General features: G+C 46.8%; 1 long non-coding RNA gene across 2 annotated transcripts in view; it reads right to left on the bottom strand.

Moving 5' to 3' along the window:
* LOC121290926 overlaps positions 1-20,329 on the bottom strand; it is a 107,308-nt gene extending 86,979 nt beyond the window's left edge. Inside the window, exon 1 of one of the 2 annotated variants that reach the window (XR_005945900.1) lies at positions 20,210-20,329. This is a non-coding gene — a long non-coding RNA (uncharacterized LOC121290926). Of the gene's footprint in view, positions 1-18,132; positions 18,264-20,209 lie in introns of those variants that run through there. The other variant, XR_005945901.1, reaches the window with a different exon arrangement.
* Positions 20,330-26,448: the final 6,119 nt, after the last annotated feature.

Genomic DNA, 26,448 nt, shown 5'->3' with positions numbered 1-26,448 from the left:
ATCCCCTCTGCAACTTTTCTAATGCCTTTACATCTTTCCTGAAGTGCAGCGCCCAGAACTATCCATAATACTCCAGCTAAGGCTGAACCAGTGATTGAGAATATTTATTATGCATACTGCGCTTTAATTCTGTACTGCTATATGCCTGTGGTTAGAAGGGAGCATGTTAACTATTGGGAAACAAGCCAATTGAACAGGCAAACTGGCTGTTTATTCCTCCAAGCATCAGTCTGTCCACCCATTCAATTGGTTTGTTTCCCAATAGTTAAAATCCTCTATTATAAACATAAGCATGTCAACTCTGCATTGAAGCCCAGTTAAATTTGATTGGACAGAAGTCTCCTTTGTGTGATGGCTAAGTCTGGGGGGTGGGGGCGGTAGGTGCAGGGGACAGATTTCAACTCCTTGTGAACAGGAAGTTTGTGGATTGAAATGTCTTTAAAACAATTGATTTTTGGATCACAACCTGGCTCCAGTAGGTTGAATGAAGGTACAGTTGGGTGTTTACAAGTAATCTACAGGCTGCAGTGAGGACCTTTAGCAATACAGGAGGGCGGGTACTTATAGCATCAATTAACATGTTTATGACTCCAGCACAGTTTTACAGAGAAACCAACAGCTGAAGGGAGGCCAGAATCGCTGGATGGAACAAGTGTATCTTCCAGAAAACATGTCATATTGGTGCAGCGGGGGAAAGCCTTACTCTAAGTTTAACCAGTCAGCGCTGGGACCTCTGTTGGAGTACATTTTCTTCTGTTTTGAAAGATAATAGGAAAAAAGCGTGTCCTGCTTCATTTTGGTGTGCTTCCTGGAAATGTGATTTTGCTACTTGGTGGGGGGGAAAGAAATGTTAGCCAATAAAGATGCAACAGTAGCATTTCACAGATACGATGGTGGGAAACTTCACTAATCCAGCCCTATGAGTACAGTACACAATATGACATGTTTCCATTGCCCACGTAGCCATGATTCCAATTTAATGCCAAACAGGGGACAGTTTGGCCCCAATAATAATTGTGATGTGGGAAGGGAGTTTGACAGGTTAGGCTTCGTGGGAAGCCTAGAATTTTAGGATTCCTGAAGGCCCTGAGAAACTTAACAGTAGGCCTCGATTTAAATTCTTCCAATCAGTTTCCTGGCCACAGCCAGCCAGATTGAGAGGCTGTCTGTCTGTTGGGCAGGAGGTAGCCAGGGAGTAGAGGTGAATCAGAGATGGGGTGGAGGGGGTTGGGGAGGGGAGGCAGGCATCAGAGGTCAAACACTGGGTAGAAGGGGGGCAGCTGGACATCAGGGGTCAAACAATATTTATGAAAGAAGTCACAACAAAGATGGAGAAAATCCAAGCTTACCTCAGGGCCATTCCATTTCCAGGCACACAACCGTTGACTTGTGAAAGGATTCACATGCCCAAGTTTTCACAAACCACTTCCAATGAATGATGTGATCCTCAAAGCACAAATAGTCCTGATAGTTATTTTTTCCTTAAGCAGCGACTCTTGTCAGACAATAGAGATTATGGGCAGAATCGTGCCAGAGTTGCACAAAATGCAATAGCGGGCGGAAAGAAGGATGTTTCATCCGTTGGCCGCAATAGCGGCTTTTTTGCATTGGGTTGTCCCATTCCCGGCGCGTCCCACCTCATTACTAACGCATTCATGGGAAACACGCCGGATCACTGGCGGGCAGGCTTGGATTTGCCCGCAGGCCGTGACCTCAGCGCTTCCCCGCTCTGGGCATGATATTTAAATTGCGCCATAGCGCGTGCCTACTTCATGTCCTCAGTTCAGGAGAGCTCCAGGCAACAGAAGGCCTCAAAACCAAAGAAGACGGCATTTCCCGAGTTTAGTGAGGCTTCTCTGGGGTGCCTGCTGGACACAGTGGAAGGCCGTCCCGAAGTCCTCTACCCCCGCTCTGGCTGCAGGAGGTCCAACAGAATCACCAATCCGGCCTGAGAGGTGGTGGCAGTGATGGTCAGCACCACCGGAGCATAGATAAGGTCAGCCATCCAGTGCAGGGTAAGTCAACCACCTCATCACTCTCAACTCACACACTCACAAACCTATCACACAACCACAGGGACCTCACACTTCTAACACCACTAGCTCTCAGGCACATCTTCATATCTCCATCAGGCTCTTATCATCTGGAGCCTGTGTCTTTATCATGTCCGTGCCTCTGCTCACCACACGAACATTCCCCGCAGTGCTATGCATCCTGCTCACACGCTCTCCATCTGTTTTCATGCAGGAGAAACTAGTTCACAACAGCAGGACAGGGTCCCAGACCGAGGGTGGAGTGGCTCACATTTGGCCCCTCACTCACTTTGAGGAGAGTGCCATTGTGCTGACTGGTGAGGATGTGGATTGTGACTGTGGTGACAGTGAGGCCAGGGTCAAACACCCACGTGAGGATCCTGCACCACATCATCTCTCTCTCAGCACAACTGTGAGCTCTCTCTCTCCTGCTTTTGACTCTGCTGCCATGCACTAATTATCTCTGCTTTGGTTCACAGGGAGCTCTGCCAAGCAACCGACACCCTCAGCCGGTCCCTCAGCTCCATCCAGGTCTTCACCTCCAGCCAAGAGGACACCTCCTCCATTGAAGAGCTGGAAATAAGCAGCCTGGGAGACCTGTCACAGCGCTTATCCACACCCTCCACCAGTGCAGAAACACACACCCCAATGGGACCTAGATTTCAAGCAGGCTCGGGGTCACAGTCTGGTAGTCACCATATGGACATGTGTCTGCAGCAGGAGGAGGCAGGTTCAGCCGAGCTCCCTGGCACATGGGGGGCTGCTCGGGAAGAGGCATCTGGGAAGTTAAAGTCAGATGAAGGGCCTCTGAATTCAGCCTTCTAGCTCATCATGGAGAGTCAGCAGAAGGGGAGGGAAGAACACACAGAGCTGTTGGAAGCCCTCAACAGAGTGGCATGAGAGTCGGAGGAGTGAGACCAGCTGCTCTCTGATGAAGTGGTGCCCACATGTGCGCGTATGGAAGTCCCCATGGGAAGGATGGAGGACGCCAAGGAGACCCTGGTCCAGCAGAATGAGGAGATGCAAGCAGACTTACACTGCATCGCAGCACCATGGGTGAGTTCCTGCAATGGCAACACCAGAGGGAAATGGAACACCTCGACCTCCCTCCAGGTGCTCCTTCTCATCAAGGATTCAGGCCGGGGCCCTCGGGCACCGAAAGGGAGGAGGAGCGGCAGCTGGACACCCCAGGGTCATCCACTTAGGTATTTCAGAGGCTGTCCTCTCCCTCAAGTCCTCTTTGCCTGTGACCCCTTCAACCTCATCCTCTGTCACCACAGAGGGAGCAGCTGGCCCACTGGAGGACAGCCAAAGCAAAGCAGGGCCCTCAAGGCCTCGGCCTTGAGAGGGCACATGCTGAAGTCATCAGAGGCAACAGGGCCAACCATTGCACAGGCTGACTCCACCCCTGCTGCAGATGTCAGGGTAGCACCTAGGACTCGAAAAGTTAAGAAATTCTGATCACAAGTGGTTGCACAGGTGAATACATTTAGTCACTTTATAACCTGAAAATATATCCACTTTCACTGAATAATGTGTAATGGTGTCTTTCAGCTTCATTTACAGGCTTTGTGGGTCCTCCCCCTCCATCCCCGACCACTAGCAGTTCAGCTGCACACAGCTGGACCACGAGTGACTCTGGAGGCAGAAGTGTGCGTGTGGTAGGGCCTTTTGGATCCTTGTGTACACATTCTCCCACCCCCAGCTTCACCTTCCACCTTTCCACCATCACCTAGAACCCTTGTCGTTCCAGGATTTCCAGGTGAACGTGCACATTCCCTGCCTTCCTGAGAATCCTATCCCCATCCACATTAACCTCCCTGACCTCTTCCTTCACACCCCCAGGGTCCGTGTCTGCCTCCAAGTCCCCACCAGCCACCCTCGCTGTCTCTTCCACCGCTACTGACACACCCTCACCCTCCCACCCTTCTGGCTCATTCTGTCCCCTCTCATACTCACCATACCCTCCTACCACACCCACCTCCAGTTCACTCCCCAAGAGACAGTCATTGACTCCCCAGACCCCTCCCTTGCATGTTCAACTGGGCATTCACCACCATCCCCCACTTACTCCTTCCTCCACACTTACTCCCTCCTCCACACTTACTCCTTACCCCCAGACTCTTTCCTCCCCTTGGACTCCTACCCCACTCTAAACTCCTTCCTGCCCTGGACTCCTTCCCCCTCTGAACTCCTTTCCCCTCCAAACACCCTCCCTTACACCTTCCTCCCCCCTTTCATCTATCACCCCACTTGTCGCATTCTCTCCCATTACACCCTCCTCCCTCTGTACTCTCTCCTCCTGCCCCTCCCAACCTCTCACCCCCTGAGACCTTCATGCCACCCCACAACCTTACTCCCCTCAACACACCTTCATCCTGCCCCTCCAACCTCACCCCCACGCCCCCCACATCCCCCCCAACCTGCCAGTACACCTTGCTCTCCCAGTCAAATTTAGACCTTCATCTCCCATTCACAGTGGGATCTTGTTCTCCCTGCCCTTCGCCAATCATCCATAGCAGCCCATGGCCAAGACTACCATGTTCCGAAGCAAATCCGAAACATCAACAGAGACCTCCCACCTTCCGTGAGCTGCTTCGCATTGGAGCCATGTCCATGAGAATCCACCCAGCATGTCATGGACGTTCCTCCAGGGTCCGGTAGCTATAGGGCTCCAGCATCTTCTGCTCCTCGGACGTCCACGATCTAAGCAAGGCCCTGGCCGTAAGTCCCGAAATCTGCAGGTCCCACTTGCCCGAACGTGTTCTGGGCCAGTGTGCTTTCCTGCTGGCGTAATGGTAAACCTGGCATGGGAGGGGAGGGGGGCGCGATTCTGGTCAGGCCTTACTTTGCATCCCATTAGCAGGATGCAAAGCGGGTTCATGCTGGCCTCCAGCGGGGCTGGTGTTCTGCCATGGCGGGCACCATCAAATGATGCCTCTGTGCTTTCGTGCCAGCGTGAAAACTATATTTAGCCTTCTCGCTGTGTTGCCCTCCTGCCCACCATGACGCCCGATGCCAACGCAGCCAGAAAATTCCAGCCTATGGCTGCAAACCCGTCCCCCACCCCCACCCCCACCAACAGGGAGGTGGCTTTGGGCAGGGGTTGAGGCTGTAAGTGAGGTACATTGGGTCCGAGCCCTGATGTGTTCCTGCCTCTAGGAGATTTTCCTAGAGGAGGGCTACCTGCCCTTCCATAGCCCCTTAATTGTGCAAAGCAATTCAATCTCCCAGTATGTGTGAGGGCCCAAAAAATTCTTAACTTTGGATAAGGCAATTCAGTTAGTCAGACAATCAGAGGTCCATCAGCAAAATAAAGCCCATTGCTAGTGATCTCCAAGGAGCTATGACAAATACGTCAAGAGCCGCTGCAGGATGAGGACCACATCTGCATCCATCAATGCTGCACGCAAGATTGGCCACAGCAGCATCCCGGTGGAACAGTCATGAAAATATACTTTGAACGACAGAAGCACCACCGTAATTGATGACCCGCTGGTGTACGATGAGCAGTTGGTAATTCCTGTCTCACTCCAACCAGAGATTCGACAATGAACCCACCAGGGCCAAGTCGGCATCACAGATTGTGGACCACGAGCCCGATCTGCTGTATGACAACTGGCAATATCAGGAGCAATAGGAGAGATGATTTCACGTTGCCAGGCATGTGCAGTGCACAAATCAGACCAAAGGGAGCCCCTTACCTCCACAGACTGTGGCAATATTTGGGAGTAAATCTACTCATGTACAATGGGAAATCCTTCCTTATCATTGTCGACTACTTCTCCAGGTAAATCAAGGTAAAGTATTTACACACTATGACCGCAGAGTCAGTCATTAGGTCACTGAAAGAAGTTTTTTTAACACATGACATCCTGGGCCAGGCAGTGTCCAACAATGACCTGCAATTCATAGTGACTACTTCACCCATTTCGCTGAGAGCCTTGGATTCTTACACCTCACCAGTTCCCTGGGGCACCCCCAATCCAACAGCGAGGCAGAAAGGGGCGTCCACACAATCAAAACCCTCGTGAAGTAGAAGGATGATTTTCCAGTGGCACTTTTAGCATACAGGTCTACTGCACTGGAATGTGGATTGGCACCATCTGAGTTACTGATGGGCAGAAAGGTTCGTACTTAATTTTCCCTCCTACCCAAGAAATGAATCCCTGGGTTAGCAGTCCTAGAGAAAACAACAAGCCTCCACTTATAATAGGAGGTACCATACCAGAAACCTGCCAGGATGAACAAAGGAGACAAGGTTTGGATAAGAGATCAAGGCAGAGAAGGCATCATCGTCCTATGGGACAACAATCAACAATGGTAATACGTACCCCAGGGGGCATGATAAAAAGGATCAGAGAAATCTTTTCCTCATTCCTCAAAGGGAACCTTCCATGATACATTTGGGAGAACCAAGTGTTGAGAGTCAAACTGCCAATGCACCAGATATTGCAACTCTTACCGAAGATCATCCAAGCAAGTCAACACATTATCCTGGACAGTAGAATTCAAAGTGGCTTTTCCCAGCTTCGATTTCTGTAGACAGCAGCTTTAATGCACAAATACTGGAGGCTTCTCACACTTCTGTTAGATCTTATAATGCCTTCCCTAACCCATAGCCTCATTCTCCATTATACATGTGTCTCCCTTTTAATGTAAAGTCCATTGTTCCCATATGTCTTTGGAACTTTACCTTTCTCATAATATAAACCTTTTCATGGTGCTAAAATTATCAGTAACCTTTGGGAAAAATAAACACACTGCTTGGCCTAGCTTCTCTGGTAAGGTGTAATATCCTACTATCTCTTTGAAATTGAAACTAATCTGGGGAAGGGTATTCACAAGGGAAGACATCCCTTTTAAACTGTTGTGACCAACTGAGGGGTTTGAATAAAGAAAGGGAGCCAGTTCATCCCTCCTCAGCCGGGATCATAACAAATTTGGGGACCTCAACTGGGATCATAACAAATTGGAGGACCTCGCCCGAGGGCCAGTCCTAACAAATTGGGGATCTTGTCCGGGATTTTGACAAATTGGGAGCTTGGGGCTGAAATTGTTCCCACAGATGAGACAAACAAATTAGAGTGGAGAAAGCAAATTGTGCCTTTGAAACCAATTTTAACAACAGCAAAAATGTCTTTCTTGAGTCTGTTTGGCAAACAGCTTCATGGCAGATTCAAACGGGGATGAGGGGAGTTCCTGAACACAAAGGCTGATAGTGAGGAAGATGCCTCACCTGGTTGAAAAGCCACAAGAGAGAACGGCAGGAGCCGAACATCCACTTGGAGGCAGTAAAGTTCCAGGAGATGTGGAACAGGTTAAGGGACGCAAATCCCCAAGACCACTGAGGGTGCGATTGAACCAATGTTCAGCTTGATGACAGCTTTGTGGCAAATGTAAATAGGGAGCACCAAATTCCCAAATAGGCCAGGGGAGAGTGAAGGTGATGCCCCACTTAGCTGAAGAGCTGCAGGGTGTAGCAGCCTAAGCTAGCCCAACCCCTGTGAACAAAGTTATTCCCAAATATACCAACAGGGACACAAAAAGGTCCCAAACCAGGCAGAGTGTTATTAAATAAAAAAAAGCCTGCACCCCTGTGGGATGACAGGAAGTCTGGTGAGCCCACTTTGTTTTTACAACTTGAAAGAGAGAACAGGGAAGGCCCCAAGTAGACATGCAGATGGTGGGAGGGATGCCCCTCCTTGCCGACAAGCTGCAGGACAGTGCAGCAAGAGCTGAACCTTCACCTGAGGACAGTAGTGTCCCCGAGTGTGTGGGACAGGTTAGGGAAGACCCCTTCCTAAAGCAAAAAAGGAAGAGAGTCTACCCTAAACTTGTGAAGATCGCAAGGAGGATAGGGAAACCCATGCAGGGGTTAGCCCTGGTAAAGCAGACAAAACCAAACAAGCTTTAGACCTCAGCCAGAAGGGTCTTGATGAAAAATTCACTAAACGTAAGGTACTGGAACCAGAATCCCTCCAGGGGTTGGAAGTCACAGCACAGCGCCCTAACCTCCTGACAATTAGACCGGTAAAAGTGGCAGTAAATTCATGGTAAAGTGAGGTACCCTGTACCCTTAAGAGAATGCAAGCGAACTGATCATGTGACAGCACTGACAAATCACCATACAGCACGGGCAACTGGGAACTGTAAGTCTAGTTCTGGAGGTTTCTGAGTGAGCACATATGATCTGGTGTTCTGCCCTATGTCTCAAACCATCATTGTTTATTCTTACATCAGTCGGTCCCTGTTACTGATGGCAAGCAGCAATTGATGAGTACATAGGAAGGTGTGCAGTTAGACTTCGGTTGGCCAATGAACTCATTTACCCAAGACATAAAAGTTACAGAGGTAGGCAAAGAGTTAAACCTGATAAGAACAGCTCAGCACAGCAGCCTGTGTAGAAGATGGCCTGGGGCAAGGGAAAAGCACAGTATGAGCAGCTCAGCTATGGTGCTAACAGTCAGTAAAACACGCAAACCCCAATGATGACACTTAACCCAGCCTCCCAGCAAGCGATGAACACAGGGCTACTGCCAGAGATGATTATAAGATCAAGCAACTTTGAAACCTTGACACCAAGCTAATCTGTAAATGAAGGTTAACCCTTGTGGAAATATTTAAGATACAGAATGCCAGGTTATTCTGTTGGAGTTTGCTTCTCCAACTGTACCACCCAAAAATTACCCACACTGCCAGGAAATGAAATGTGATTGCAGACGCCCTGTCCAGAACTTAAAGTGACCTGATTAGAACTGAAGAGATAATATTGACTCAGGCCAGAAGAATGAATGTGTGTATGTGTGTGTGTTTCTTTGTTGTTTTATATTTAATTTTCTTCTCCTTTTGTAATGAAATGAGAATGAATCTCGTTTCCTTCATCATGTGGCGAAGTATCATGACCTCTGATCCTAGCCCTGAATTATTTACAGACATATTGAACTTTTAAGTAAGACGTGTTTTTTTTTAAAAAGGACATACAAGCAAAAGCTGGCCGAGATTGTAAGGTAACCAATTGCTTGGAAATTTCTATGTGGATTACTTGACCAACTAGTTCACAGAGAACCTTAAGGGTGTGAGACACCAGACTACATCAGATCAAGGCACTTCAAATGAAAAGATATGAAATGCAAAAAAGAAATGCAAATCGAAATGTAATCTCTTGCGGTTGTGGAGATAATGGAAAATGATTACTATCTCAACCTCCTGTTGAGTTATACCCCAGACTGTGAATATGAACTAGGTTTGAAAGGAAAACAGATATGTTTGTTTTTTCCCTTCTGTCAATACACAGGGAAAAGGGTTTTAAAAAAGTCAGCTGCAACCCTAGTTCTATGTGCTAGTCTGGTGTTCTGTTCTGGTGTGTGTGCTGTGAATGTCACAGCTGAAGAACACCAACTGGGCATCCTTGCACTTACAGGTTAAAAAAAACTCTCTCTGGTCGCTGGAAGAAAGTCATAAATCAGCATAGCCACAGTTGAAAAGAAACAGGACAATTCCTTTCAGCTAATCTGCAGAACCAGGAATCTCCAAACCAACTGCTCAACATCAGCTCCACCATAATCATCCAACTTAACAGACACAACGTTTCATCATCTACTCTGCACGGACCAGCCAAGGACGGATTCGTATATCGTTTTTAACTTTTATTTTCAGACTCAATTTCTCATTCCTAATCTATGTGTATGTGTGTTGCGTTTTTATTATTTTTCCTCACATTTAGTAACTAATAAACTCACTCTCCCCATGTCTATCCATGCAGGACAAATTGGCACACAACGAGAGAGAGAGGACACACTCTAGCTCGTCATCGTCGCCTTCGAGGACCTACTTACCCTCATCCCCATTGGTATCCTCCTCATCAGAGGAGACATGCAGCTCCTCCATCTCCCCCTCAGCCAGCTCCTCTCCCCATTGCAGCGCCAGGTTGTAAAGGGTGTAGCAGATGATGATGATGTGTGACACCCTCTGTGGACTATATTGCAGGGCTCCACCAGACCGGTCCAGGCACTGGAACCACATCTTCACCATCCCGATGGTCTGCTCCACCAGGTTGTGAGCTGCTGCAGGAGCCTCATTATAGCGTCGCTCTGCTGCAGTCTGACGCTGACACACGGGTGTCATCAGCTACGGCCTCTGTGGGTAACCCTTGTCCCCAAGGAGCCAACACTGCAGCCTCTGTGGACCCTGGAAGACTGCAGGGATCTGTGAGTGACTCAGGATGTAGGCATCGTGCACGGTCCCTGGAAACTGTGCGCATACCTGCAGGATGTGTTTCTGGTGGTCGCACACCAGCTGCACATTCAGCAAGTGAACCCCTTGCTGTTGATGTAGTTCACTGTGTTGGGATGGAGATCGGAGTGCTACATGAGTGCAGTCGATCACACCCTGCACCTGTGGGCAGCCCGAAGTCTGGGTGAATCCAATCGCTCTTGCATCGTGGCTCTCCTGGCCCTGGGTGAAATGCACAAATTTGTGTGCCCTCGTGAAGATGGCATCCGTGACCTCATGGATGCGTTTGTGGGTTGGGGGCTCGTGAAATCCCACAGAGGTCACCTGTGGAGCCCTGAAAGGAGCCACTGGCATAAAAATTGAGCACCATGGTCACTTTCACGGCCACTGGCAGTTCATGCCCTCCATGTCCCCGTGGAGTCAAATTCTGCAGTAGCTGGCAGATGTAACCGACCAGTTCCCTAGACACACTCAGTCTTCAGCAACACTGGTTCTTGGTCATCTGCAGGAATGAAAGGCAGAATCTATAGACACTGGGTGTTGATGGGCGATGGCTCACTGTGGCTCCTGGGCGGTGTGTGTGGGAACCCCAGCCGCCCCTTCTTCCTGAGGGTGCTGCTCCTGTCTCTCCTCTATCTTCTTCGCTCTCCGTAGGCCACCAGTTAGTTCACCAAGCTCCATGATTCTGATGTATTCCTCCTGCAGGATGAAAGTGGTTAAGTCTGAAGGCCCCTTAATGCATTGTGGAGAGTGTTGGCCACCACTTGGATGGCTAGAGTTTAGTGCACTGCATGGCTGCCTGAATCTCCACCCACCTCTGCCCCACTCCACCTGACTGATGGGCAGCAGCTTTGCCTATTGGACTGCATGCTGTGCTCTCAGCTCAGGCACAGGCATTCTCCTAACCCGCACTGCAAAGCTGCACTGTTAGCTTGAACCATGGGGGAGACTATACCAAACTGGGATGATGATATTGCAAGGGGCTGTGAGCACCTCCACCAGTGACTGCTCCATGGCCAGATTTAGTGAGGAGATAGTACAATGTGTACAGTCGGCCAACTGTTCTACAGCTCACTAAAACACTTATGACTTTGCAGTCTGTGCCAGGGAGGATGTGAAAAGCTATGGAGCACTGGGTGGTACTTTGATGCCTCTGCATTGTTTGAATGGGCAGGTAAGCTAGAAGCCCGACTCCATCCGTATCAATGTGGCTGAGCATGAACTGTCTCTGTTGCAGAGGAATGGTCACTTCTTACAGGTTTCCCGAATGCGTGGCCACTTCCCTCGCCCCACCCTTCGAACCAACCCAAATGCTTGTTCGTTATATTGAAAGGCAGGGCAGCCCTTGCACACCCACCCCCCACAAGTCACCTCAATGGCAGGGCTGACCTTAGCCCCCCTCACCGCCAACGCCCCTTGAACTCCAACAGGCAACCCTGGTGAGTCCCGTACAACTTTACTGCGTAATCACCTCCGGGTTCCCCTCAAAGTGCAGGCCGCCAAGTGCACGCCTTCCATATGCTGTGTGAACCACATCGGCGCGCTTTCAATGAGGTTCCCGACATTCAATGATGCAAAGCGCGGAAGCCTTTGGCAGGCTGAGCGGGCAAACGCGGACTGGTTTCACACCGTCGGAAAACCAATCGCGCCATATTGTCCGCTCACGCCATCAAGCACACCCGATGCGCTGGGCACGGAAAATCCCGGCCATTACATCACGTCCTGTGACGATGTATACTGTATCTCATTAGCATATCACCCAGTTTAATTAACCCCTCACACCACAGCCAGCTGCCCAATCCCTTCTAAGGGTTGTGCTTAAGGGCCTTCTGGCCCCCTGCAGAATTGCAGCATCTTTCCTCTGGCCAAGCTTCACTACTAAGGCCTTCAGAACCACATCCGTCACCATGGAGCAGTCTCTATGCCCTGGTGTTCAATTTTCCAACATTCAACATCCACCAATATTATTCGGTGCAGCTCCCCTTTAAGGGGGACCGCTTGCCTTTAAGAAGAGCACATTGGCTGCACCACATGATGGAAACCCGGTCTGGCCCATTTCTGAGTGCAGAACCTGCCCACCGTGCAAAGAAAGAGGAAACAGTGTGAGTCCCGCTCAGCCACTCACTGCAATTAAACAGATGAGGCGGGTGCACCAAATTTATGTGTCGCCCACCTCAATCAGAACAGGCGTGTACAGGCCGTGAACTGCATTCCGCCCCTGCCCTCACCCGTCCAAAAACTGGGGCACAAGAATTTCTAGCCCATTGTTTTCAGGGTGCATTGTTCATTAAACAGAAACAAATTGTAAACTGAGGAAGAAATGACAGCCAAACTTGCGGAGATGATCTAGTTCTTTAATATGTATGATGGGAACCAAAAAAAACAATCCTCATCTATTGCAGATAGTCCCTAGCCTTATCACAGTTTTATAAAGTTTATTTTCAAACGACTCATGGATGGGCTGTGGTTCTCTGTAAATGACTATGGGGGTGATATGACTGTAGGCGCTAAAGAGTCTTCAAAGAGGCCACAAGGGGATCTAAAGCTGAAACAATAACAGAAAATACTGGAAAAACTCAGCAGGTCTAACAGCCTCCGTGCAGAGAGAAACAGAGTTAATGTTTCGAGTCCGTATGATCCTTCTCTAGGTGTTAGCTCTGTTTCTCTCTCCACTGATGTTGTCAGGCCTGCTGAGTTTTTCCTGCCTTTTCTGTTTTTATTTCAGATTTCCAGCATCCATGGTATTTTGCTTTTATCTAAAGCTGAAACGCTGGTTTAGCTCATAATTAATGCAGGACATTATCTTGGAAATGGACTTAAAGCTTGCACTAGGAACAGCCACCTGGAGAATCATTAAACATTCGATTGCTACTTAAATTGCCTGGCTCATGCTCATTATGAAGGCTACACAGGATTTTAGTGTCTAGACTTGACTTGACACCCTCTAACAGTGACCAACGAAGTGAGAATAAGCTCGAGGTTGCAAAGCATTTCAAGCAAAATTTAAGAGCTTTGCTCACTTTTCACTGTTCACAGGCTGCTGGAGGATTGAAGAACATTTGAAACACACGGGAACAATTTAGCAAGATTTCACCAACACTCTAGCAACATTTGTTCTGAAAATTCTCTGAGAACAGCATCGGATAAGAGTTAGCGCTGTGCTATCCCACCTTAGCGGACACCTGATAGGAGTCACAGGGAGGAATAGGGGGAAGACATGAGGCCATGTTGAGCAGCTGCAGGACAGAGGGACAAGAGGGCAAGACCCTTAGCTTACAGACCACCCCTCCTCCTCTGGACCTCCCTCACTAGGGTCTCCAGTGTCTTATCCAATATTTTGCATTCTTTCAGTCCGTGCCAGACCCATCCTTCCATGTTGGCTTCTCTCCCAGCCAGCCCACTCCAAACCTTCAATGGAAGTGGGCAAGTGCAGGCCTCCGATATAGCTCGAGGAAAATTGCACCCAATCATCCCTTGAATATGAAGCCTGCAGCTGTCAGCCTCAGTTCCTGCAGGCACCTTTAGGTCATGATAATCATAAATGCTCCAGAAAATTGAGTGTTAAATCCATTCACTCAAACAGGCATTTCTTGTTAGTAAAGGAAAGGGAACAAAGTATGAGGGCAGACTTTGCTGTCTGAAATTGATGAACTCAATGTTGAGTCCAGAAGGCAAGGTGCCCCCATTTTGTTTCCTTTTCTTTGTATGTTTTGGTTTTGCTCTTATTTTCACTTTCAGACAGCAACACACTTGCTCTAGGCACATCTTTTGTTTATTTTCATGCTCGATAACCAACTCCTTTGGCCCTGTGAGATTAACTCTTCAGTCCTTCAACCTCTCCTGTCTTCCACCCTATCACAGGTGTCCCGCCCACCCCTTCCTTAAGACCTATTACATCTCTAACTTGCCCCAGTTATGATGAAAGCTCATGGACCTGAAAGGTAAATTCTGTTTCTTTCTCTCCTCAGATGCTCCCTGACCAGCTGAGCATTTCCAGCATTTTCTGATTTTTATTCCAGATTTCCAGCATCTGCAGTATTCTGCTCTTCGCAAAAGCATTCAGCCCTGAATGCCTTCAATTTACCATAATGGCACAATCAGAACACCATATAATTAGCTGCAGTACAATAATGATCTGCATGCAACTTCCTACAGCTTTTAAAATTAAGCTTTCAAGATATTCACTGAATGTACAATTCAACTACTGAATTGTGATCATGTATACAAGATGCTTCGATGTATTGGATTCAGGGTTAGAACTCGTTTCAAGAAATCAACACAAATAAATTGCAACTTTCAGCCAAATGGTTTTTATTTTAGCCGGTAGTGTTAGTTTTTTAAATCAAATTTTAAGAGGCCTTGACACAATCACCTCAGCCAAAAGCAGTCAAATAAAATAATAAAAACAGAAAATGCTGAAAATACAATCTTTCTAATGCTTCCAGTTCATTTTTTATCTCGTGCTATAACCAGGTAACCTCTTCCTTTACTATGGGCAGAATCTTGTCCTTGTTGGGCAGGTCTGGGAGCACCCATGACAGTGACTGTCGCCCGTGATCGGGGCCTGACTGCGATTTCACGCTGTGGGCCAAGTAAGTCCCGCCCAGTGTGAAACTCGTACTCAAGCGTTGTCTATGGCAGGGGCAGAGGAGGGCGAGAGTGGAAGTTCGCACATGCACTTGAGTGAGTGCAGGAAAAGCTCCCTGAGGCAGCTCTGTGTTAAGATTTTTGGAAATAAGAAAGGAAGATTTTAAAAAATGTTAAAAACATGTCCTCTCATGTGAATCTGTCACATGAGCAGGGACATGTTAGAAATTAGTTTGGAAAATGTTTAATTTTTTTTTTGATGACTGCTCGAAACCTCATCCCACCCGTGGATGAGGTTTCACAAAGAAATCCAAATGGCCGCTTGGCCATTTCATTTAATTAGATCTTTAATGGCCTTAATAGGCCTGTTGATTGTCGACGGGTGCGCTGCTGACTCCCACACTCCTCCACGCTGCCTGAAATATCGCGCAAGTGCATGATGACATCAGGACGCTTGCCAGACATCATCACGCATCATTTTACACTCATTCGGGTAGGGCGCCCTCTCACTCTATGAGTGCAATATTCTGCCCCCTGGCTTTGACAAAACCCACTTCCTTGGCAAATGCAATTCCTGTTTATCAATACAAAATTTTTAATATTTTGAAATATTCAACTCTTTGAGGATTCCCATTGTGTGGTACTGAATATAAAGGGTAAAATTGCGGCGTCTTTGATCCCAGTGCAGAGCCTTGTTTGACATGAACAACGGACAGAGAGAAGGGGTTAGAACTCTGCAACGCCTGTCTATAAGTCACGTTCTTATGCAGAGCTGCATAGTTTTGACCTGGAAAGGCTAACTCCCCATTACTCTTCATTAGTTACTTCACTGAAACCGAACATTTCTCACTATCTGCAATAGAAATAAGAGTGAGGAGGATCATCCATTAAGCGATGGATTCAGAAAAAAGAGACATGCTTGCAAAGCTTCTGTTCTTGCATTCATCAGGACAGATGCAAGAATGCCAATTTTTAAAGCGAGCAACAATTGATACTGCATGAGAAAAGGGGGCTGATTGGTTGGCAAGCAATGTCTGTTTGTTTAATTCAAAAAGGCACAATTTCTGGATGTGTGCCTTTTGCTGGGAGAAGACAGGTCCCTATGTATGAATGTATGTAGCATCTAGCAAGCAAAAGTGAGCCACATTGTGAGCCTGAATGAGTAATGTAGTATACGAATTTCAGTGCCCGTGTGATGTCAGGTATGAAGGACATTCATCCCAAAGACTGCCGGATCATATCAAACAGCACATTCCTTCAGCTGTTCACAATAGTCAGAATATTGACTATACTCAGGCAACCTGTGCTTACAAAACTCAGAATACAATATCTAACATTAGATGCGATTTTATGATTGGATAGCAATTGCTGAACCATCCCAAGTGTGCTAAGAATTACACAAACAGTCAATTTAAGATGATAACTATCCTTAACTGTTTAATTAAACAGAAGGAAAAATTGTAAGTTAGATCACAAATGTTAGTTAATAGCCTAAGTCCTTGGACTCAGGGTAAAGAAACAGTATAACATGTAGAGAAGACTTGTCCAACCCGCAGCCCATGGGCTGCCCCTCCATGTGGGCCCCAGAACGATTGTTGAAAATGCCAGTAAGACAGCTCCTTGAGTCTTAAAGATTCCTTCAGGGGCCTGCTCCTCCAATCACAGCCTGTTATTTTCCTGTGTTTGCTGCTGATTGGCTCATTCTTGAGCCTACAAGCATCAAACATGGGAGAGAAACAGGCTGTGATTGGTGGAGAAACAAACACTGGCAAATGCGAGTAATTGAAGATAGAGAGACTCTGGAGTGCACATTAACTATGCTTTCCCTCTGCTACTGGTGCTCTGGCCTGGCTGAGGCCACTTTCCCTTGGCTGCTGGTGCTCAGGACCGCTGGTGGCCATTCTCCCCTGCCCGGCCGGTGCTTGGCTGCATTCCCCTGGCTCTCCCCCACATTCACCTGTCTCTGGGCCATCCCCTTGACGGACACCCATGTTCGGGCGCCGCTAGGCCTCAGGCCTCACTCCAGCTCTTATTGCACCCCACCCCCAATTTGATTTTGTGAATAATGGTGAGTAACTGAGTGTGACGGTGGCTGAATGAGTGTGAGGGTGGGTGAGTGAGTGTGAGGGTGAGTGAATGAGTGTGAGGGTGGGTGGGTGAGTGTGTGTGAGGGTGGGTGGGTAAGTGAGTGTGAGTGTGGGTGAATGAGTGTGAGGGTGAGAGTGGGTGAGTGAGTGGTGAGGATGAGTGAATGAGTGTGAGGGTGGGTGGGTGAGTGAGTGTGAGAGTGAGTGAATGAGTGTGAGGGTGGGTGAGTAAGTGAGTGTGAGAATGGGTGAGTGAGTAGTGAGGGTGAGTGAATGAGTGTGAGGGTGAGTGAGTGAGTGTGAGGGTGGGTGAGTAAGTGAGTGTGAGAATGAGTGAGTGAGTGTGAGGGTGGGTGAATGAGTGTGGGGGTGGGTGGGTGAGTGAGTGTGAGAGTGGGTGAGTGAGTGTGAGCGTGAGTGAATGAGTGTGAGGGTGGGTGGGTGAGAGTGTGAGATTGGGTGAGTGAATACGAGGGTGAGTGAATGAGTGTAAGGGTGGATGAGTAAGTGAGTGGGAGAGTGAGTGGTGAGGGTAAGTGAATGAGTGTGAGGGTAAGTGAATGAGTGTGAGGGTGGGTGAATGAGTGTGAGGGTGGGTGGGTGAGTGAGTGAGTGTGAGAGTGGGTGAGTGAGTGTGAGGGTGAGTGAGTGTGAAGGTGGGTGAGTAAGTGAGTGTGAGAGTGGGTGAGTGAGTGTGAGGGTGAGTGAGTGTCTGTGGGTGAGTGAGTATGAATCTGAGGAATTGAGTGTGAGGGTGAGTGAGTGAGTGTGAGGGTGGATGACGGCGAGTGTGTGTGCACTCACATGCGAGGGGGAGAGGGTGTGCATATGCGTGCAAGTCCACATCTGTGAATGGTGTGTGTGTGTGTGTGCGTGTGTGTGTGAGATGGAGCTGAGAGGGAGGGGAGAGTATGCGTATGTCTCACTCCCAGTCTCAGGGTTTTCATTCACCCTCACCCCATTCACCAACAGGCACTCTCACAGTGGGTGAGGGTGAGTGAGTGAGCATCCTGAAGCTGGGAGTGAGCCCAACACACACGCTCTCACCCTTTCACACTCGAATGGTCAACTTTATTTATTACTCATATTTTAATTATCAACTTATTGTGATCTTTTTGCTCAACAAGTTGTTTCTTATCATACATTGGCTTTATTAAAAAACTCACTTTTAATGTTGCGCCAAACCTTACCTTTCTGAAATTTGCACATCAGCCCCCATTAGTGTGAGGAAAATTGAAATGTGGCCCCACAGGAGAAAGGCCTGGACAAGCCTGATGTAGCGAGGTACCATAACTGCAAATTACTGTCACCAGGCTGAGAGTCAGATGGCTAAAGAGAGAAGACAATGATCATTGATGACCACATGCCACAGCTATCTCCAGACAAGAAGCCAAGCATTCCCAAGGAAGGCAGAGTTACCCAAAGCTGCAGCTGGTGATCTACTGACTGAGGTTGTATGTGCTTGTGCTCACATTCCTGATAAATAGCTAATTTCATAATCGACAAAACTCTGTCTTTGAAAAGTTCTGCAAAATTGTACACAATTCTATGGTAGTCTCCTGGAAATCAAAATCTCTAGATGCAAGTTTCAGAGGTGCTCACTTACTATGGCCCATTAACACAAGTGACAATGGCAGATCTTGAATGATTGCTTAAGCTACAAACATTCATCCCCCTGTCCTCCTAACGTACAACTACAAAGAGATGGCCAGAAAATTACGTATAGTTACTAAAGAAATCATAGTGTGAAATATCCCTGGGAGGACAGGCACAGATAACTGACGGACATCTCCCTTCAAATGTTTTCAGTCAATTCCTTTGCTATAAAGCAAGTTGTCAGGCAAGGAACTAAACAGCAAAAATAACACTGAAGCAAATGCAAACAATTCAGCAGCTGCTTCCAGCAATTTATTCTTTCAGAATTGGCCTTTTTGCCTGCCTCCTAACTGTTAGGTTGGATGGGCAATGTAAATTTCAGCTAATTAGTTCGTTAATGGCCTTAACAGGCCTTTCAATTATTGGTGGGCATGCAGCCAACTCTGGCCTGCGCCCGCGGAACAAAATGTCATGCAAGTGCGCGACGACGAGAGCAGGATGCATCATATTACATTGAGGCCCCTCTTCAGAAAGCTCAGTATCCCATATCGTAGGCAGGTGCTGAGCACCAGAAGGGTGATTTAGGTACTGTAAACACATTATAATAAAAGAAGAGTTTGCATTTATACAGCCACTTAAGTTGTTTTAGTTAGGTTGGTTGAGAGATAACTTTTGGCTAGAACTCCACTGCTCTCCTTCATTTAGAGCCATGGGATCTTTGCTGTCCAAAAGACAGAAACTTGCTTTAATATTCATCCATAATACAGCACCTCTCACAATACAGAACACTCTGTTGAATGAGATTATGTGCTTAAGTTTCCAGAGCAGGATTCAAACTCACAGCCTTCAAGGCAAAAGCACGACCAATGAGCCAAAACTGACAACTAGTTCCATCCCCTAATTTGTGATAAATTTGATCCTGAAATGAGCCTAGCACATAATAGGTGCATAGCCTTCGAATGCCACATGTTCTTCTAAGTCACATTATAAATATAGGATAGTCACATATATATCCAATAAAGAATTCAGAAGAAAAACTCCTTTACCTACAGACCGGTGAGAATCTGGAACTCACTACCACACAGCATAGCTGTGTGATACAAATAGCATAGATGCATTAATGTAAAACTAGATAAGTACGTGAGGGTGAAAGGAATAGTAGGATAATTGATGTGCTAAGATGAAGTAAGGTGAAAGAAATCTTGTATGGAGCATAGAAATACCAGCACAGGACTGTTGGAGTGAATGGCCTGATTCGGTACTGTAAATACAATGGTACTGTGCGTTAAACACTTATTCAGCACCTCTTGATGTCATGCACTGCTGACCAATATCTAACTGTGCTTTGGAAGCCAATCTTAAGAATTTTCCTTCATTAACATTAGCAAATTCACATCACATATAACACTGAAAGGACTTATTTACACAAATCTCCTGAAAAACAATGCTCATTAAAGAAAGCAGAGCAAAAGTGCTAAAGTTAACTAATAATCTAAATCATAAATTGTGGAATATTATATAAAACCTCTGCCTATAAGGATGTAACATTCCTTAACTTGCTATGAAATAAACAGTTAAATTCTAAGTTTGAACTTCAAAATGTAACTTTTAAATTTCAATCAATACATGAAATTTCTGAAATTCAAAATAGGAATGGCAGAGACATCTAACCTTCGACAGCTATTTACCAAATATGTCGACTGTTAACTGGTTTGAAAACAGCCTGGTAAAATAACTTGACTGAACCCTTGTATTCCTTGGTGTGTGTGACTTCGGTGTGACATCAAGTTGGTCCTTATCAACTGTACCAGATCCTCCATGTGGCCAAACCAAGTGTATAAAGAATGGCCGTGTCACTTGTGTTAACTGAGATAAATTTTCTTCAGCAGATTATTGTGCATCTTACATGCAAAAGAGACACAAAGTTTAATTTTGTCACCAGTATTTTCAGTACCTTATGTATGAATGCTTTCTTGTGTAAAATGGAAAAGGAGAAGCAAATGTGTTGTGCTTTTTTAAAAAAAATAAATGCACCATTCCTATAGACACTATGCAATGAGCTATTACTTTTGTTATAGAACAGAATAGCCAGGAGGAAATGTTTAAAAATTAGCAAAGATCCAAACAAAGCATTGCAATGTTTGAAGAGTTTGAGATATTTGCCTGTTTGCTTAGAGTTTCAGTAGTTTTATCTTCACTCAGTTCCCTTGTTATTTACGCAATGGTGGATTAAAATTCTGTGTGTTAATCCATGGCTTGTAATCAGTTCGAAATTTATCTGATGGAATTATCCTATCTCTTCTTCGCTTTCATTTCAATAGGCATTGTCATGAAGCTATTCATGTAATATTATTGGAAAATATTTTTCTTTTAAAATAGAGGTTTAGTCTAGTGGGTGTGTCTTAATTGGATTAAAGCCAGCTAGTCTGGGTGCTTTGATGTGTACCAGTTTTGATATGTTGGACAGATAGCATACATTTGCATATTTTGAATAAAGCATTCAAGAAGTAGGGTGAAAACTACCACCTAGCTAGCAGATACTAAGCCATATGTTTATATTACTAATAAAATTGGTACTATGAAAGGGGTTTCATTGTTAAAAGATGGAGTTCAAAGAGGCTGGTGACACAATAAGAATTTACATTCAATGGGCTGTGGTAGGTATACCTTCAGCAGTTTTGTGTGTGTAGAGCAGAGGCAACGTGACATCAGAAGCAGCTGCAGGCCTCCAACTGTATCCACAGGAACCAAAGTGAAAAGAACTTCATTTTGAATTTGTAAGGTGAAAATGCTTTGCCTGGTGTCTGGTTGAAGCTATGGCCAGGATTTTACCTTCGGTGTGCGGGCACGCGCCCAACACGCCTGAATGTAATATGATAATATGATGCGCGATGATGTCGGGCGTGCGTCCTGATGTCATCACGCACTCGCACGACATTTTGTTCGGCGGGCGCGCGCCAGAGTTGGTTGCACACCCGCCAATAATTGAAAGGCCTATTAAGGCCATTAACGAACTAATTAGCTGAAATTTACATTGCCCATCCAACCTAACGGTTAGCAGGCAGGCGAAAAGGCCAAGCGGCCTTTACCTTTCTTAGGAAACCTCACCCACATGTGGAATGAGGTCCCCTAAAGCTAATACAAATTAAATAAAAACTTTACTTTGAAGATAAAAACATGTCACATCTCATGTGACACAACTCTGTGCCTCAGGAGATTGAAGCACTCTTTCATACTAGGCCCACTGTCCCTCCTCCCCCCCGCCCGCACAGTAGCGCTCAGTGCTACCACTCGCAATCCACGCAGGGAAGGCCTTAATTGGCCCGCCTGCGTGAAATCGCAGTGTGGAGCCAATTGCGGGCAGCAGTCGGCTCCTGACCACTCCCACCAAGCCCACCCAACAAGGGAAAAATTCAGGCCTATGGGTTGCTGTTGCCTTAATGGAGATTAGTTTGGGAATTTGTTAACAGTTATGATAGTAGAAATTTGTAGCCATGTGTATGTGTTTAATGTGTTGTAACTTAATAAAATGTTCTCGAGAACTGGTGATCTGATTCCTGAATTTAGAGTTGCATCTCAAACATGACCCTTAAAATTATAGGTTATGACTGTTGTCTAAAGTTTCCTCTGGGATTTTTAAATAACTCAGCCGTACCAACTGCATGGTCATAACAAGCGTCAAATTGTTAGTCTCAGACTACAAGGAAGTTTGAAAAGCAAAAAGATACACTGGTGTAGTGAAAGGTGTTATTCTCAGGGAACAGTGAGACCTTTTGTTGAATGGGAATTTACACTGTGTCTATCTATTGACATGGGGCTAGTAATGCTGAAATAGGACAGCAAACAAAAAGAGCAAAGGCATTGTGTTGCTGGCTTAAACATCCCTCATCTTAATGAGCAAAGACAGTAAAAATAAAAAGGAACCTATCTGGATTGCTGTGACACCAGCTAAAGGTCACACAGAAATTCTCCAAGTGGCATATACCAACTTATAAAAGACCTGCAGCAGTCAGAAAATCCATGCAGCACTGAGGCATTGCTTGCCGGTCATATGGCCAGAAATCTGCAAGCACAAACAAAGTTTCTGGATATTAATCCAATCTTGCCTTCAGGGGAAATGAAATAGGATAATATCAAGTGCCCATTTTAATCTGCACTTACCATCAGCAGAAATAAGGTGCAGCCCAGTGTAGTCCTCATAGTGAATCACAAATTTAAACAGGCCAAAATGCTAATGAAAGAGCTATGGTAAGAAGTATTTATAATTTAATTCCTCTTTTTGCAATTTTAATGGAGCTGTTAACTCAGTTAACTTAGTGGACACAAGATCCTGATAGTTGTTTGTTCAGTGGGGGCATCAAGATATAATCTGCAGTCACTGTCAGGCTTTTTGTGGCTCCAAGGATCAGCAGGGTAACATGGCCCGAATTCTCAGCTTGGCAGGCAGGTGCCCGGGGGTAATCGGGAGACGGACCACCGATCGCGATCAGCCCCTAACCGCGATTTCATGCTGACTAGCCAATTAACGGCCAGCCAACATGAAGCAATTGCTGATACGATCAGCGCTGCCTGGGTTGGGAGTGGGAGGAGGGCGAGCGCTGAAGTTAATGCGGGTGCACAGGGGTTGGGGGGTGCGTGGAATGAAAGCTCCCTGAAGGCAGAGAGCTGCCTCATGGGGCTAAAGAATTTAAATACAAAAAATAAAGATACTAAAAACTGGGGGGAAAAGTGCCCACGCATCAGAATCAGTCACTGGAACAAATGGAGAATGAAAATTCTGTCCAAACATTTTTCTTTAAAATTAATATGGGAAATATCATCACGTCCTTGGGTGAGGTTTCCTGAAAAACGCAAAGACTGCCTATCCGATTTGCCCTGCCCGCCGGCTGTAACGTTAGACGGGCAGTGAAAAATCCCAGTTAATTCCGCTGCTCGTGGGATTAATAGCTCTCTTAATTGTCAGCGGGTGCACTTCCGAGTTTAGCGTGTGCCTACCAACTGAAATATCGCGCAAGTACGCAACGACATCGGGACGCTCGCCCAATGCCACCCCAGGCTGGTTTATGCTCGAGCGTGTCGAGCACACGCCCGCAAGCTGAGTGAAAAATTCTGCCCATGTTACGTTCTGGGTTGTGATGTCCACATGATGTTTACTTGTCCAAAAGCAAAATGCTGCGAAGGCCAGAAACCTGAAATAAGAACAGAAAATGCTGGAAACACTCAGCGGATCAGGCAGCGTCAGCGGAGAGAAACAGAGTCAGCGTTTCAGGTCCATGGCCTTTCATCAGAAATTTCACCAGAACATCAGCATGAGATCTGCTGCAGTGATTTCAGATGATGACTTTGATGGGGCAGCCGACTGAAGGGTGCTGATCGATATGCACCCGGAAATGCTTAGTGCATTGGGAAGCCTTCAGTCAACATCAAGGAGCACGAAGGAGCCCAGTATCAGCTTGGCACAGACCTTGTGCAGAGCTTGGAGTCCATCCATTCTAAGGCGGAAAGCTTGTGGCCAACTCCATTGGTATGTGGACCCAAATATGATGTAGTATCTGATGTCGCAGCTTCTATTGCAGCACAAGCAGCAGACACCTAAGGCAGTCTGTAATTTCAGGCCACTGTCATGCCAGTTTAGACTTCTGCCATCATGGCTGTGGATTGCAGTGTGCAAAAGGGCTTGCAGGCTGTTACAGCAGTCCAGCAAGCTGTTCTCCAACAGATCATTGGGATTGCTGAGGGGATTGCCCCAGGCAGTGGCTCCAGGGAGTGAGAACCTGCCATCCTCCCTCAGCCACTCGGCCTTTTGTTGCCTGTCAGCCAGCCAGCCCAGACTACTGCCACCTGTGGTAAGGTGGCGCAGTCTGAAGCCAAGTGTTCTAGGCCTGGAGCTGCTCGAGGTCGTTCTTCAAGGCCATCTGCAATCTCCTCCACTGAAAGTTGGCAGCCTTCCACCAGCCATGCTGCAGCCATTGGGGTTACACTATGTAAGAGCACTGGGTCAGGCAAAGGCACTCGCAAGAGAGGCAACAAGGGAATGCACAAGGGTGATTATTAACTTTTGTGTGCATGAGGCATGATTTCATTTATAAATTTGGTATGGAATATCTATTCTGTGGTGGCTTTTATTTTTGGACTGTGGCCTCATGGACACTGTGATGGCCAACAACATGGGGCTGGATAAGATATAGCACAGTTGGTGATTGGGGAATTGGGGTTGTGGTTACTGGTATTGTGGTCAGATGAGTTCTTCACTGATGATCTTGTCAGAAAAGAGCTGCTTACATTGCTGCTTTCCTTCCTATTCATCTTCTTCCTCCTCATGCCCCTCTCCCTAATCTTGATACTGCTGAGCTGCTCACAGTATCGCTAGTGGCAAGGGTTGTCTCCTCATGATGGTGAGATTGTGCAGCATGCAGCAGACCACCATGAATCTCGAAACCCGCTCTGCCAAGTACTGCAGGACTCCTCAAGTGATGCAGGAGGGGTTTCAATTATATTTTGTGGGCAACAAGGCTTTCATTGTATGCATGTTGTGTGCTTGCACGTGGGTTGCACACTGGAATTATCAGCCATGCCATCAATAAATAGCCCTAATTGTCCAATGTTAACTCTATGATTGGTTCAAATGCAGCTGGCCCAGCGGAATGCTACAGAATGGAGGCATCATGACTGCTGCCAGGATATTAGGCATTGAACTGCATGATTCACACACCAACTGGCACTAGTGGAGTGGAATCCCTTTCGGTTCCAGTATAGGGCGGAGTGATACGCAGTGCCCAGAAACTGATATGCATGGAGTCAATGGCATCATGTACCATGGGGAAGGCTGCAACCCTAGCAAAGCCTTATGGCTTTTATATGACTTTATATATATATATATATATATATATATATGTGTGTGTGTATATGTGTATGTATATATATATGTGCTTATATATATGTATAATATTATTTTTAAGATATCTATATTATATATAATATATATATTATATTATGATCTCTTATGACTCTTCTTAAGAGCTGTGAAGGAGAGTCATATCGACTCAAAATGTTAACCCTGATTTTCTCTCCACAGACACTGCCAGAGCTGCTGAGCTTTTCCAGCATTTTCTGGGTTTTTTTGCAGATTTCCAGCACTCTCAATATTTTGCTTTTTAAGAAACTCAGAGACCTCACTTATACAACAGTGGATGGTAAACTGTGGGATGTTGCTAGTATCTCCAGCTCCATCCTCGAAGGTGCCAGGTGTATATAAACGTTCATCACCACAGTCATCCTCATAGCCACTGGCAATGCCGTTCTTCTTCTGCTCTGAGGTTGGAGCTGTGGCTGCTGCAGGTGATGGATTTCAATAAAGACATCCTTTCTGAAGTGCAGACAATGCCAATACTGGGCGGAATTTAGCATGAGAGGCCAGGGTCTCATGAGCTGGTGAGAGCATCGCGTCACCTCTTTTCAGGAAGGGCCACTGCATTAAGTACCAATCAGGCACTTGACTGGGTTGTGGTGGGCCTTCACCAAGGTCAAGGTCCCGGGGAGGCGGGGGGGAGTCATGCCCGCTGAGAGCTGCTAGCTAATCAGAGGCTGGCAGCTCTTCATTGCCTGCCTACCAGGGAGGCTGTGGTTGCTGCCAGTAATGCACCCACCCATGGTGCAGGATCTCTGAGGGACACTGGCCACAGGTGAGTGATGGTTTGAGAGGTCGCGGAGGAGGGGTTCTGCAGAAAGGGCCTGGGGGTGACTCTCAGAGAGCGCCCTCTTCCCAATGTCGGGCCCCTCGATCAGGAACTGAATGCCTTTCATCGAGGGGCCACGCCTTCGGAAGCCCATGAGCAACCCTGACAGTTTGCTTTTCGGGTTTCCCGCTGCCCACTGCTGGGTGAATACCAGCAGCTGGGGGGTTAGGCCCT

This window comes from Carcharodon carcharias, chromosome 18 (genome assembly GCF_017639515.1).
Source record: "Carcharodon carcharias isolate sCarCar2 chromosome 18, sCarCar2.pri, whole genome shotgun sequence".
NCBI lineage: Eukaryota > Metazoa > Chordata > Chondrichthyes > Lamniformes > Lamnidae > Carcharodon > Carcharodon carcharias.
This window is presented reverse-complemented; position numbering and strand designations above follow the sequence as displayed.